Source organism: Sorghum bicolor, chromosome 7 (genome assembly GCF_000003195.3).
Source record: "Sorghum bicolor cultivar BTx623 chromosome 7, Sorghum_bicolor_NCBIv3, whole genome shotgun sequence".
In the NCBI taxonomy this organism is placed as follows: Eukaryota; Viridiplantae; Streptophyta; class Magnoliopsida; order Poales; family Poaceae; genus Sorghum; species Sorghum bicolor.
Genome location: NC_012876.2, coordinates 52,398,173 through 52,412,535, shown reverse-complemented (window position 1 = coordinate 52,412,535; position 14,363 = coordinate 52,398,173).

Sequence of the window (14,363 nt, the reverse complement as noted above, 5' to 3'; positions counted from 1 at the left end):
GGACCGCGCGTGGGGCAGGCGAGCGGCGGGCAGGGACGGCGGCGCCATGGCCGCCGCCGGCGAGGTTGCGGGCTGGGCCCTCCGGGGCGAGGCGGAGCACGCCGAGGGCACCCCCGGGTTCGGCTCGACGCGGCGAGGACGGGGCGCGGCTCACCTTCGCGAGAGAGGCAGCGGGGCGACGCGGGCGACGGCGGCGGATCGCGGCGAGACGGCGGCGGCGCTGCAAGCTTCGGCGAGAACGGCGGCGGCGCGGATTTCGAAGCTAGGGTTCTAGGGGCGCGTGCGGGCGGCCGAGGGATGCCTTAAATAGGCTAGGGTGGCCCCGGGGTCCTCGATCCGCGCGCGGCACGGAAGCCGAGAGGCGGCGCGGCGGCTGCCCCGTCCGTTTCGGACGGGAGGTTGGGGGCGGCCCTGACGGGTGGGGCCCACCCGTCAGCGGCAGCGGGCGGCAGGGGCGCTGCTGGGCCGCGGCTTGGGCCGAAGCGGGGAGAGGGGGGGCGCGGCTGCTGGGCTGGGGAGAGAAGCCGGCCCAGAGAGGGCGCTTGCCCCCTTTTTTTTTCTTTTTCTTTTTTTTTAACAGATTTCTCCTATTTAATTATTGCTCCAAAATTCAAATAAAGGCACAAACAAACAAATAAATAAAATCAAGCAAAAATTATGCTGCAGCATGAATGCAAACTCAAACATGTTTCTACCTTATATTTAATTTTATTTAATTTTGTAAATTATTTAATAATTCCCAAAAATTCAAATTGAGCCAAAATTAAATCAAATTTAAACTAAATTTAAAATTCAAAAATTTGGAGTGTTATAAACCTACCCCCCTTAAAAGAATCTCGTCCTCGAGATTAGGATGAACCAGAGAATAACTGAGGGTATTTGGATTTCAGATCATCTTCTCTTTCCCAGGTTGCCTCTTCCTCAGAATGGTGTTTCCATTGTACTTTACACATCCTGATAGTTTTACTCCTGGTAATTCTCTCTGCTGTGTCCAGAACTTTGATAGGACTCTCTTCATAAGTTAGATCATCCTGTAAATCCAGTTCCTCTAGTGGCAACTGTTCCTCAGGCACTCTCAAGCATTTCTTGAATTGGGAGACATGGAGAACATTGTGCACATTGGATAAACTAACAGGCAATTCAAGCTCATAAGCCACTTCTCCTTTTCTTTCCAAGATCTTGAAAGGACCAACGTATCTTGGAGCTAGCTTTCCCTTGACATTGAATCTCTTTAGACCTCTCATCGGAGACACTTTCAGGTATACATAATCACCTGCCTGAAACACAAGTTCCCTTCGTCTCACATCAGCATAACTTTTCTGTCTAGACTGAGCTGCTTTCAGAGTCTGTCGGATGAACTAAACTCTTTCCTCGGCTATTCTTAATGAATCAGGGCCGAACACTTGCCTTTCACCAGTCTGGTTCTAGAACAATGGAGTCCTACACTTCCTTCCATACAAGGCTTCAAAAGGAGTCATCTTAAGACTAGTCTGATAGCTATTGTTATAGGAGAACTCAGCGTAGGGCAAGCTAGTATCCCAACTATCTCCATACTGTAAAGCACAAGACCTAAGCATATCCTCTACTATCTGGTTGACTCTCTCTGTCTGACCATCTTTCTGGGGGTGATAAGCAGTACTGAATCTGAGCTCGGTTCCCAAAGCATCATGTAACTTCTCCCAAAATTTTGATGTAAACTGTGTACCTCTATCAGACACAATCCTCTTAGGAACTCCATGCAGACACACAATCCGTTCCATATACTTTTCTGCTAACTGATCTCCACGGTAGTTAGTTCTGACCGGTATGAAATGAGCTACCTTGGTCAATCGATCTACTACAACCCATATTGAGTCATAACCTCGTTGAGTTTTCGGCAATCCCACTATGAAGTCCATGCTGATCTCATCCCACTTCCACTCAGGTATCTTTAACGGTTGCAACAACCCTGCTGGCCTCTGATGTTCCGCTTTCACTCTCTGACAGGTGTCACACAATGCCACATATTCACCAATATCTTTCTTCATACCAGGCCACCAATAGTTTTGCTTCAAGTCCTGATACATCTTAGTACCTCCTGGATGAATAGAGTAAGCAGATTCATGGCACTCCTTCAGTATCACATCCTTGATTCTCTGAATATCAGGCACACACAATCGGTCCTTGTGCCAAACAATCCCTTCTTGATCAACTTTGAATCCAGGTGCTCTACCTTCCTCTATCAGCTTAAGTATCTTTTTGATCTCTTCATCCTCTTTCTGACCTTTTCTGATCTCTTGCTCAAGAGTTGGTTCTATGTCCATGGAAGTACCTTGGGTATTAGCAACAAACCCCAAATTGAGATACTCAAATTCTGCCAGTAGTTCCATCGGTAACTCCGTGGCTTCCATCATATTCACTTGACTCTTTCTACTCAGAGCATCAGCAACTACATTAGCCTTGCCAGGGTGGTAATGAATCTCCAGTTCATAGTCCTTGATCAACTCTAACCATCTTCTCTGTCTCAGGTTCAAATCATTCTGAGTGAAGATGTATTTCAGACTCTTGTGATCCGTGTAGATATCACACTTATGACCCAGAATATAGTGTCTCCAGATTTTCAGTGAATGGACCACAGCTGCTAACTCAAGATCATGAGTTGGATAATTCACCTCATGTTTCTTCAACTGCCTAGATGCATAGGCAATCACTTTTCCCTCTTGCATCAGCACACATCCCAAACCTTGCTTGGAAGCATCACAATAGATAGAAAAGCTTTTAGTCACATCTGGCAAAGTCAAAATTGGTGCAGTAGTCAACCTCTTCTTCAACTCCTCAAAACTAGCCTGACACTGTTCATTCCACTTGAATGGCTTACCCTTCTCTAACAAAGCAGTCATGGGCTTGGCAATACTGGAAAATCCTTCAATGAATCTCCGATAGTAACCAGCCATTCCAAGAAAACTTCTGATCTCTCCAACAGTCTGAGGTGGACTCCACTTAAGAACATCTGCCACATTCTTCGGACTGACAGCAACTCCACCATTTGAAATGACACGACCAAGAAAAGACACTTCCTTCAACCAGAAGTCACACTTACTCAACTTGGCATAGAGCTAATGTTCCCTCAATTTCTGCAACACAAGTCTTAGGTGTTCCTCATGTTCTTCCTCAGTCTTGGAGTAGATCAAGATATCATCAATAAAGACTACCACAAACTTATCCAAATACTCCATAAAAACTTTATTCATCAGATACATAAAGTAAGCTGGAGCATTAGTCAACCCAAAAGACATAACTGTATATTCATAAAGTCCATATCTGGTGGTGAAAGCAGTCTTTGGAATATCACTAGGTTTAATCCTCAACTGGTGATAACCTGACCTCAGATCTATCTTGGAAAACACACAAGCTCCTTTCAACTGGTCAAACAAGTCCTCTATTCTAGGCAAAGGGTATTCATTCTTAATTGTGACCTCATTCAAAGATCTATAGTCTACACACATCCTCTGTGTCCCATCCTTCTTCTCTACAAAGATAACTGGAGCTCCCCAAGGTGAGGAACTAGGACGGATATACCCCTTAGACTGTAACTCCCTTAGTTGTTTCTTAAGTTCTTCTAACTCATTAACAGCCATTCTATAAGGTCTCTTAGATATGGGTGCAGTACCAGGTAATAAATCAATAACAAATTCAATCTCACGTTCAGGTGGCATACCTGGCAAATCCTCTGGGAACACATCAGGGAACTCTTTCACGACTCGAATATCTTCTACTGACCCACTGCTCACATGGTAAACTGTTCCTTCACTGCTAGGTGACATAGAGACTCTGACCTCAATTCTGTTCCCACTAGGTGCTGTTAGAGCCACTGTCTTCTCAGCACACTGAATAGTACCCTTAAACTTGGACAACCATCTCATTCCCAATATCATATCTAAACCTTCTGAACCCAACACAATAGGATTGATAGGAAAATCTACCCCCCTTATTTTAATGCTCATTCCCGGACACAAGGTATTAGTATGCATCTTTCCCCCAGGTGATTTAACTATCATGGTGTTTTGCATGGTACAGGTGGCTATGCTATGTTTCTCAACAAACTGTGCACTTATAAAAGTATGTGATGCTCCAGTATCAAACAAAACAGTAGCTGGGCAAGAGTTGACAAGGAACGTACCAACTACCACATCTGGAGCCTCCTCAGCAGTTTCCAGCTTCACATGATTCACCCTTCCATTGTTGTTCTTCTGCTTCTGGGGGCAAGCATTCGCGTAGTGTCCAGGCTGACCACACTTGAAGCAGGTATTTCCAGTGGGGGCGGGGTTGACATTGGGCTTCACTGGGACAGTGTTGGAGTTCTGGCGAGAGCCTGATGGTGCTGGGGCATTCTGGCGAGGCGCCTGACTAGCGGGGCGCTGCACTTGGTTGTTGTTGTAGCGCTGGCTCGTCTGCTGACTCTGGTTGCTGTACCTGACATTCTGCTGCTGTCCTTGGTTACCAGACTGATATGCAGGGCGAGACTGAGGGCCCTGCTGGTTGTTGTAACGGGGACGACTGGCACCAGCCTGCTGCTGAGAGGAGTTATACTTCCTCTTCTTGTCCTCCATCTTACGGCGCTTGCTCTCAAGCACCAATGCCCTGTCCACCATCTCCTGGAAATTGGCATACTTGACATTCGACATCATGTAGGACAGACCATCATTCAAACCTTCCAGGAAGTGGTCTTGCTTGTCTTCATCATTCTCCACTTCATTGGGGCAATACCGCGACAACTGAGTGAACTTGTCACGGTACTCACAAACTGTCATGGAGCCCTGCTTCAGAGACAGAAACTCCTTCTTCTTCAACTTCACCAATCCAGCAGGCACATGATGAGTCTTGAAGGCGGCCTTGAACTCATCCCAAGTGATAGTATCCGGGTCCTGATGTGCAAAGCAATATGAATCCCACCAGTCCTGTGCGGCTCCCTGAAGCTGCCCAGAGCCATACAGAACCTTCTCCCTGTCATTGCACTGAGCAATGACCAGCTGCTTCTCCACAGCTTTAAGCCAATCCTCAGCTTGCATAGGATCAGCTGAGTGAGAGAAGAACGGTGGACGTCCCTTCATGAACTCTCCACGCTTGTCCCTAGGTGGGGCAAACGCGTTGTTACCTCCTTGATGTTGATTCTGATTCTGATTTTGGTTCTGCTGCATGTGGTTCATAATATGGGCCATCCCTTGCATCAGCTGAGTCTGCATATTCATTAACTGCTCTATGGTCATGGGCTGATTCCCAGGAGGAGGAGGGTTGGCATTAGTCCCGCTGTGATCATTGTTGTTGTTGTTGGACTGCCCGTTGTTTCCACCATTGGTGTTGCTCCTAGTGTGGACAGGCATCTGATGTATAGAAATAATATAATAAAATCAGATGTAGTTCATATGTGTAAACCTGAGCTGTAATGTAAACTGCAATGTAATAATCTTTCCTCAAAGTATGAACCAGCTGATAGGCACTTTCCTTTCTCAGTTGATAAACACAGTACTCATAACAGATGTAATATATAGATAATGAACTGATCATGATAAAGTAAGACTGATAAGATAAAGCGATTATGAAATATGATAAAGCACAAATAAAGGAGACCGATGATAACCCAAACTAACTATCTCAAATAAACTTAATACTTAATCTTGTTCTTGATGCGTTGTGGACATAACCCACAACTCAGCACTCATTACAAAGAACCAAATCACACCATTAACACAATAATAAATCAAGTTCTCACACAGACCAAGCAAAGCACACTAAGCAAACCACTAAGCAATAGACTCGCATAACTAAGATCGTGCTAACGTTCTAAGCGTGGCACTATTTATTACTAAGCTGGGAATAGCTTCTATTCTATAGTAGTACGAGCGTTGGCATCTCCATAGGGTGGATCTTCCCGAGGCGGAGAGAAAGCAGGCCACTTAGGTGAAGGCGGTGGCACTCCAGTGATCTGAGCCTCCAGCTGCACTATCCTCTTCCTGGCATCGTCCAGCTCCTTCCTGACTTGCTTCAGCTCCACTAGTGAACGGTTGAGCTCGGTGTTAGTGACCGCCACCAGCTTGACAGTCCTGTGCACGCGGGGGTCTTGCTCATCAGTGGTGGAAGCAATAGTCATTGCCAACTCTCCACGGCGACGGCGAGGGTAGTAGCGACGCTCATCCTGGCTGATCTCCTCGAAGAAGTGATCACGGTATGCGTAGAAAGCCTGGCGAGCAGCATCATTAATGCCCGCCATCTGGGTAGACCTCTCAGCCACAGCCTCATGTATGGACATGATCCTCAGTGCCCTCAACGTCGGGTTAGGCCTGCCGACGTGTGCCCAGACCTTCCAGTACGCCGGGTAGTCTGGGTGACTCCAGTGCTCACTGCGGTACTCCACTGAGAACATGCCATGTCCCAGCTGCTGGTCAAGGAGACGCTTCAGCTCGCTGTGGAAGAAACACTCTCCACCATCCCTGGTGCAGACTGTCACAATCCACCCATCATCAGCAGCAAAAAGTCCATCTTGACCTCCAGGTCCTCCACGTCCACCGGGTCCTCCGGGTCCTCCAGGTCCTCCAGGTGCATCCTCATCATCATCATCCTCATCATCATCATCCATGTCATCATCACCGAAGGGATCATCTCCTCCAGGTGCCCAGCAAGGCACCCTTCCGTGCACCACCAGAGCTTGAGGTGGTTGCTGTCCTTCATAGGGTTCCGCGTCTTGGAGGTTAGCACCGTCATCAAGATGCTGGTTAGGCTGGAACACGATGTTATCCACGCGACCAGTCAACGAGAACTCCACAGCTTGAACGGGGCGGAAACGAATAACGCTCTTGCGGCAGGTCAGGTGGCGAGTCATCTACTTATGCATAAGATCATAGACATGCAGGAAACGGTTAATAGATCATGACAATGATAGGTAAATGAATAGCATAAATGAAGGTAAAAGTGTATGTGTAATGAAGATGAACCAAGATTATACAATGGATGGACAATATGAACTTTGGTGGTATTTATGGTAAGATATAAAAGCAAGTAATGAAGGTATAAAGTGAAAACAAGGTAATGAAATTTATTGTCAAGGCAGAAATAAAACATAACTCAAGTAATAAATGAAAAACAAGGAACAAGAAGGTAATATGAGTAGAATGATAATAAATGACATGGTATAAAAGAAAGGTTCAAATAGCAAGTAGTAAAAGTTGAAATAAGAATATAAATGCAATATGAGAAATAGAAAGCAATAAATGATAACAAGGTAATAAATGCAGGAAGTAAGTGAATAAACTGAACTGTTAGTAAAAGTAAGTAGATAAGGCTAATAGATAAAGTCTAATGAGACAGGTTAGTAAGGTAGTTAATAGATCCAATGGTGTATTCCACCCAAAAGGGACAATCTAAACGGCTGTTTCTAACTAGGCTGCGTGATCCTACGGTCAACACGGCTTTGATACCACTTCTGTCACACCCGAATGTAAAAGAGCATTCGGGTGCCAAATCACATGCGCGCCAGGATCTCAAATTCACACACATAGACCGACATCATCAATGGTACAAAACACAGTGTTCAAACGAATTACATAAATGAGAGTAAAAGTACCATTATTACAAGCCAATTGTTTATCAAAGTGCGGAGGGGAAACATAAACTAAACTGTTCCATAAATAAAGAGAAAACTAAACGCCGACGTAGCAGGACCACCTTGCCACAGGAAGGTCGACGGTAGAACCACACGAGCCTAACAACCAGGAGACTCAGGGTAGTCCTCAGGGAAATCGCAATTGTACTCCTGATCGTCCGAGCAACCTTTAATGATTATAGGGGTGAGCTCATGTCGAACTCAGCAAGCACAGACGGAAAGTAATGACATGCAAGGCTTAAAACAAGGTAAAGCTGACTTGGTTTGACTGCGGTAGCATTTTAGTTGATCACTTTTAATTATAACACTTACTAGAACAACCTATTACTAAATATGAGTAGCATAAACCCAACCCTTAATTAGTGTAAGTAGTAATTAGCATCTTTTAAAAGACTATCCTAATTATTATAGTAATCCAGGGATTAACCCCAATTATTAACACATGATAGCAATCCTGCCAACACGGAATAGCCATTCCGCCAAAACACGAGGTAGCAACCTCGCCAAGTTCCATCTCCAAGTATCCAGTGAATCCAATTTGCTCATCAAGTGAGGGTCTGGGCCGCTCGTGACCGTGAGCACGGCTGATACATCAGTTTTACACTCTGCAGAGGTGTGCACTTTCACTCCAAGTCGTGATTCCCATTTGCCTGGGGTCGTGACTCCCCAAAACACTACCAAGGTGAGCAGGCAGGGTTTCACTACGAGACCTTTCACAGGGTCCAACTAATAGGATGTCACTCGTAAGTTTTTGCCGGGGCGCGCGGCAGTCGTGCCCATAGCAATGGGACCCCGGACTGACCGACCTCTTAATATGAATACCCAAGCTACATTCCTTACGCCTACCCGGAAAGTAACACCCTACCAGCGGAGGTCCTGATAATTAGTCAAGCCAGAGCCCATATAGCTTGGAGCTGCACTGTAAGTCCCAGGGGGCCGCTCCCTGACTAAGTCCTTACGGAGAGCAGAGACGGGTACGCCCGGCAAACCGGACCACCAACGGTACCCGCTCCCCCTGTCACCACCACCATCACGATGCTCGTAAGCATCCATCATCGCCTTCACCGCAGTGACCAAAGATTCAGCACAGTTTAAACATCAAGTTGAGTAGAGATTATTACTTGTTTAGGCATGTGTATAAGATGAGTAGAGCAGCTAAGCAAAACTAGTATAGCCTAGACTACCCATATACATAACCCCAGGTGAACAAGAAATAGTAACTAAAGCTAGTCATGTCCTTAGGGTTCGCATTCATTGGACACATGCATATAAAGTAAATGACATTAATGAATAGGTTCAAAATGATCAAACGGTGTCTGCACTTGCCTTGATCGAAGTCGGGTTGCTCGAACTCAGCGGGATCCTGTACCTCTTCCTTCACGAACGTCTCGTTGGCTATACGCGACAATCATCAATCATAGGAACAATACATGCAAGCAAACAAACTTAATCAGAAACAGTACACCAAAGCATGCGAAAATAGAAAGCAACAGCACTACTATATTCTACTCAACGAAACGAAACCATAGCGACCAGAATCACCTAAATCGGAGTTACGATGCAAAAGTTATGGCTAAAACAAGTTGAATGGCATTTCTGTAGATAAACTGAACTATTTTTCGTAATTAAAACTAATTAAAAACTGAATTAAAACTCATTTTGGACTAAATAAATAAATTCTAACCGAGCCAGGGGTTAAACTGCAAAAACTAAGGGCATAAACTTAAATACTTTTGAAAGGACTGGATTGCGGGTTAATTTTGAATAAGCCCGAGGGCTTTCTGCAAAAGCGGCAGGGGGCGCTGGTCGGCCAGCTTGGCTGGCCACGTGGCGGCCGGCGGTTGGCGGGTCCACGCGGGCGCGGTGGACCGCGCGCACGGGGCAGGGGGGCCCGCTGGGCGATGGACCGGGTCCACCGGTCCAAGGTGGACCGGCCACGCGGGCGCTAAGCCGCGGTCCATCGTGGACCGCGCGTGGGGCAGGCGAGCGGCGGGCAGGGACGGCGGCGCCATGGCCGCCGCCGGCGAGGTTGCGGGCAGGGCCCTCCGGGGCGAGGCGGAGCACGCCGAGGGCACCCCCGGGTTCGGCTCGACGCGGCGAGGACGGGGCGCGGCTCACCTTCGCGAGAGAGGCAGCGGGGCGACGCGGGCGACGGCGGCGGATCGCGGCGAGACGGCGGCGGCGCTGCAAGCTTCGGCGAGAACGGCGGCGGTGCGGATTTCGAAGCTAGGGTTCTAGGGGCGCGTGCGGGCGGCCGAGGGATGCCTTAAATAGGCTAGGGTGGCCCCGGGGTCCTCGATCCGCGCGCGGCACGGAAGCCGAGAGGCGGCGCGGCGGCTGCCCCGTCCGTTTCGGACGGGAGGTTGGGGGCGGCCCTGACGGGTGGGGCCCACCCGTCAGCGGCAGCGGGCGGCAGGGGCGCTGCTGGGCTGCGGCTTGGGCCGAAGCGGGGAGAGGCGGGGCGCGGCTGCTGGGCTGGGGAGAGAAGCCGGCCCAGAGAGGGCGCTTGCCCCCCCTTTTTTTTTTCTTTTTCTTTTTTTTAACAGATTTCTCCTATTTAATTATTGCTCCAAAATTCAAATAAAGGCACAAACAAACAAATAAATAAAATCAAGCAAAAATTATGCTGCAGCATGAATGCAAACTCAAACATGTTTCTACCTTATATTTAATTTTATTTAATTTTGTAAATTATTTAATAATTCCCAAAAATTCAAATTGAGCCAAAATTAAATCAAATTTAAACTAAATTTAAAATTCAAAAATTTGGAGTGTTATAGAAAGTAATTTGATTTTTCCTAAAGCGTGAATTCTAATATTTAGGTAGGTACTTTCCATGGGTGTGGATCGTAGTTGGATGTACAATGAGCGGAAAGGTAGCTTGTTTAGCCCAGTCTGGAAAGCTGGTTTGGACATTTTTCTGAACCATGCCTTTTCATTACCTGAAGCTGCTATAGATGGGATATCTAAGTGTCCATGTACTAAGTGTGACTGTCGCCACAAGAGGAAAAGGGATGAAATGGAGATGCATTTATGCCGCAATGGTTTCCAGTTGGGGTATGAGAGATGGACTAGGCATGGGGAGTCTGATGTAAATGATCAAGTAGACAATGAATACATTGTTAGCTCAGATAGGATGAATGAAATGGTAATTGATGCTATTGGTGCTGAAGGTGTCCATGAGAGTGAGGAACCAACTAAAGCAGCAAAGGAGTTATATGAGCTCCTAGAAGAAGTAGATAAACCGCTGCATGATAAGACATCTCACTCCCGCCTATCCATTGTAGCACGATTTATGACCATAAAATCACAGTATAATCTTTCTGAAGCTGGTTACAATGAAACAATGAATCTTATACATGAAGTTGTTGGAGATGAGGCTGCCAAGGATCTCCCTAAAAACTTTTATAGGTCTAAGAAGTTTGTGCATAGCCTAGGAATGCCTTATGTGAAGATTGATGCATGCCCCAATGGATGCATGATATATTACAAAGCCGATAGAGAAAATTTAGAAAGCTGCTCTATTTGTGGTGAATCTCGGTATGAGGAGCCAACTAGAGGAAAGAAATCTAGGAAAGTACCAAAAAAAATTTTGCGTTACCTTCCAATTACTCAAAGGCTACAACGCCTATACATGTCACAGAAGATGGCAAAGCACATGGGGTATTGTTGATGCAAAACTGATCTGCAAACACAAAGGGCTAATACCCGATTCAAACGTTAAGGCGTGCCAGCCGATTTGACATTGCTATAGGCAAAGGTGATAACTCGAATACTTTAGTCCTGACAACAGCGATGCGCCCGGATGTCACGACTAAGAGGTACTCACGCGGAACTCGAGAACACACCGAGCTTAAGTCGACAAATTCCTAAGAACTCGTAATAAAAAGAAAAAAGTATGACGAAGTCGTCGAAAAGTAGATGCTGGAATATGAGTAAAAACGTGTGTTTGATTGATTTCTTGATTCCTTATTACAAGGTCCTAGGGTTTATATTTATACTCTGCTCAAAGAGCTACAACCAGACACGATTAGAATTCGAATTCCAAATTACACGGAATCCGTATACAAAACGATGCAAATAACTAAGGAAATAATAAAACTATCCTTCGTGACAAACCGAAACTCCTCCACATGACAACTGGCAGCTTCCGGACTCCTCCTTCGCATCATCGGCAATCCCCTTGCCATAGTCATCGGCAGACCTTTTTATCCAGCCATCGGCACCATATTACTGCCTGTGGACTTAGTCACATTCAACCTCTCCCTCATCGGCAACCATCCTCATCAGCAACCCGCATCGTACTGCCACCCTATCCTGCCATCCTAGACACGTGCCCAAAAATGGTGTCAACACATGCCCCCCAGTTCCGGAGTATAAAACTATTAATGCTCCGAAATTCTCTGCAGTAATGATGCCTTCTCCGCAATTAATGCTCCTAATCTGGTAACCGACAACCTCAATCTGGACAACTCTGATCCTAATCCTCCGCAGTTTCCTCGAAATCCCCAACTTCCTAAACGGGCATCTTTCTTGGTCGTACATCGGCAACAATACCGTTACAAAGATCTGCCGATGCTCTGACCAGGATATTCGCAAAAACGGTTACCTCCCCTCTATCCGCCCATCGGCAAGATGACCGTTATAGAATATCGCCGATGGACCGACCAGGAGATCTCGCACAGTAAAATATCTTTTAGATAATGACCGCTTCCCGTCAAATCACCTGCACAATCCCTGGATTACCGTGCGAACAGTTACCATATCCACCTGAGTACCCTCGGGCTTCTCGGATGCGGCAAAGAGATAAGTCGGATTTGCCCTTGCCCATCTTGTCCTATAAATAGTTCCTTCTTGGGTACTCCTCCCCCATTACACCATTCTACTTTTCAACTTTGCTTTTCCAGCGGCGGCGCCATTTACAACCTTCAAGATCTCCGACAAGCACTCCTCTTCATCAACTCCGGTGCCCTCCAACGTCCTCTTCACGACAAAATGGCCATTGGCTTCGTCGTCCCTGAGGTCAGACTTCTATCTCATCTCCTGTACCTTTTCTCGCATTCCTGTTCATCTGCGATTCATCTTACTGAATATCTTCCTTTTCCTTTTTCTTTGTATTTTTATTCCCCAAAACACTAGGAGTTGTCCAACAAAATTGTCATCCCTACCGATCAACCACACCTTCAGTGTCTCGGCCCTCTAGGGAATCCAGATCCAACCGACCTTATCAATGCAGAAACCAACAGGATTCCCTTTAGAGCCGAAAACTTTTCTCTAGATCTGTGGAAAGACACCTTTCGCTCTTGGCCCAGCCCTACTGTAGGGTGGAAAGACTGGTTCTTGAGAGTCAGTAATTCGAATGAAGTCCAGTGGGGTGAAAGGAAACTAGCCCATTGCATCAGGCTATCCATTGCCGATATGCACAAGAACGAGTCGCTGTTGATAGCTGCGTCTTATTTTTGGTCAGATACCCTCAATGCTTTTGTTTTTGGCCACGGCCCTGCTTCTCCTACCCTTGCCGATGTAGCCATGCTCACTGGGCTAGATATATCTTCTGCCGATAGCACCCACTTTTTTGATACTGCCCCCAGTGCCAAAGTGGAGACTCGCGCTATCGGCGGTTGGTCAGGGTACATCCAGAAGTACCGCGGGAGAGGGCCTGTCACCATAAAGGAGCAAACCACCTTTCTGAACATGTGGCTGGACAAGTTTGTATTCTGTGGTCGATCGGCAGGACCGACTTCTGTCTATCTATCGGCAGCAGAAAGACTGGCTAGCGGTGGCCAATTTCCTCTCGGCCGATATTTGCTCAGCGCTGTTTACCACCTTCTTCATCAGGTAGCCCAGAAACTCCTGCTTGGCCAATCCATCGGCAACTTGGGAGGCCCCTGGTGGTTTATTAATATGTGGCTCAATCTGCACCTGCATAAGCGCCTTGATTTCAACTTGTTCTCACAGCACTTCCCAAGAGATATAGCCGAAAATCATGTGTTGGGTGAAGAGGAATCGGCAACGCGTGCTCCCTTGAACTTTGGCGAAGCCGTTATAGTCTTACCCGGTTCAGGGAACAATCCGGATCAGATCGGCCGATTCTTCGAGACTCTGTATGAGGGTCTGGCCAGAGATGAACGACCATGGCTGGCTTATGACGACCCAGATAGCATGCTCCCTCTGACCTTCAATCCATTTGATGAAGCCCTCGACAGGGATAATGAGGTGATGATGGCAATTGTGACTCCCAGAGCCATACCAGTGAATTTCTTCGGTAGCACAAAAACCTCTCCCCAAACCTATGAATTTTACAATCCATCGGCATTAGCTCGCCAGCTAGCTTTTGGCCAGTTGCCGATTGCACTTCCTTATGCCGATGTGATAAAGCCCAGAGAACCCATCACCAACCTTCTCGAGTGGACTCGAGTAGCCCAGCTACCACCAAATGCCGATACAGATGTAGATCTGTCAGAATGGGTTCCAGCTGCCTTTATCACTCAGGCGTACAAGCTATGGTGGGCAGAATGGAAAGAGAATCTATTCTGCAGATCGGCCCTCTCATACCGCGGCATGATCGACCCCGAATACGAAGTCCCTGATGACACTGTAAGTATTTTAAACCGATGTCTCATTTTTCAATACTATTTCCATCGGTAACTTACCCCTGTATTCCTTTTGCAGGTTGACAACATCCCCCCATCGGTTAGCAGGAGTGGCAAGCCGATCGACTTGTTCC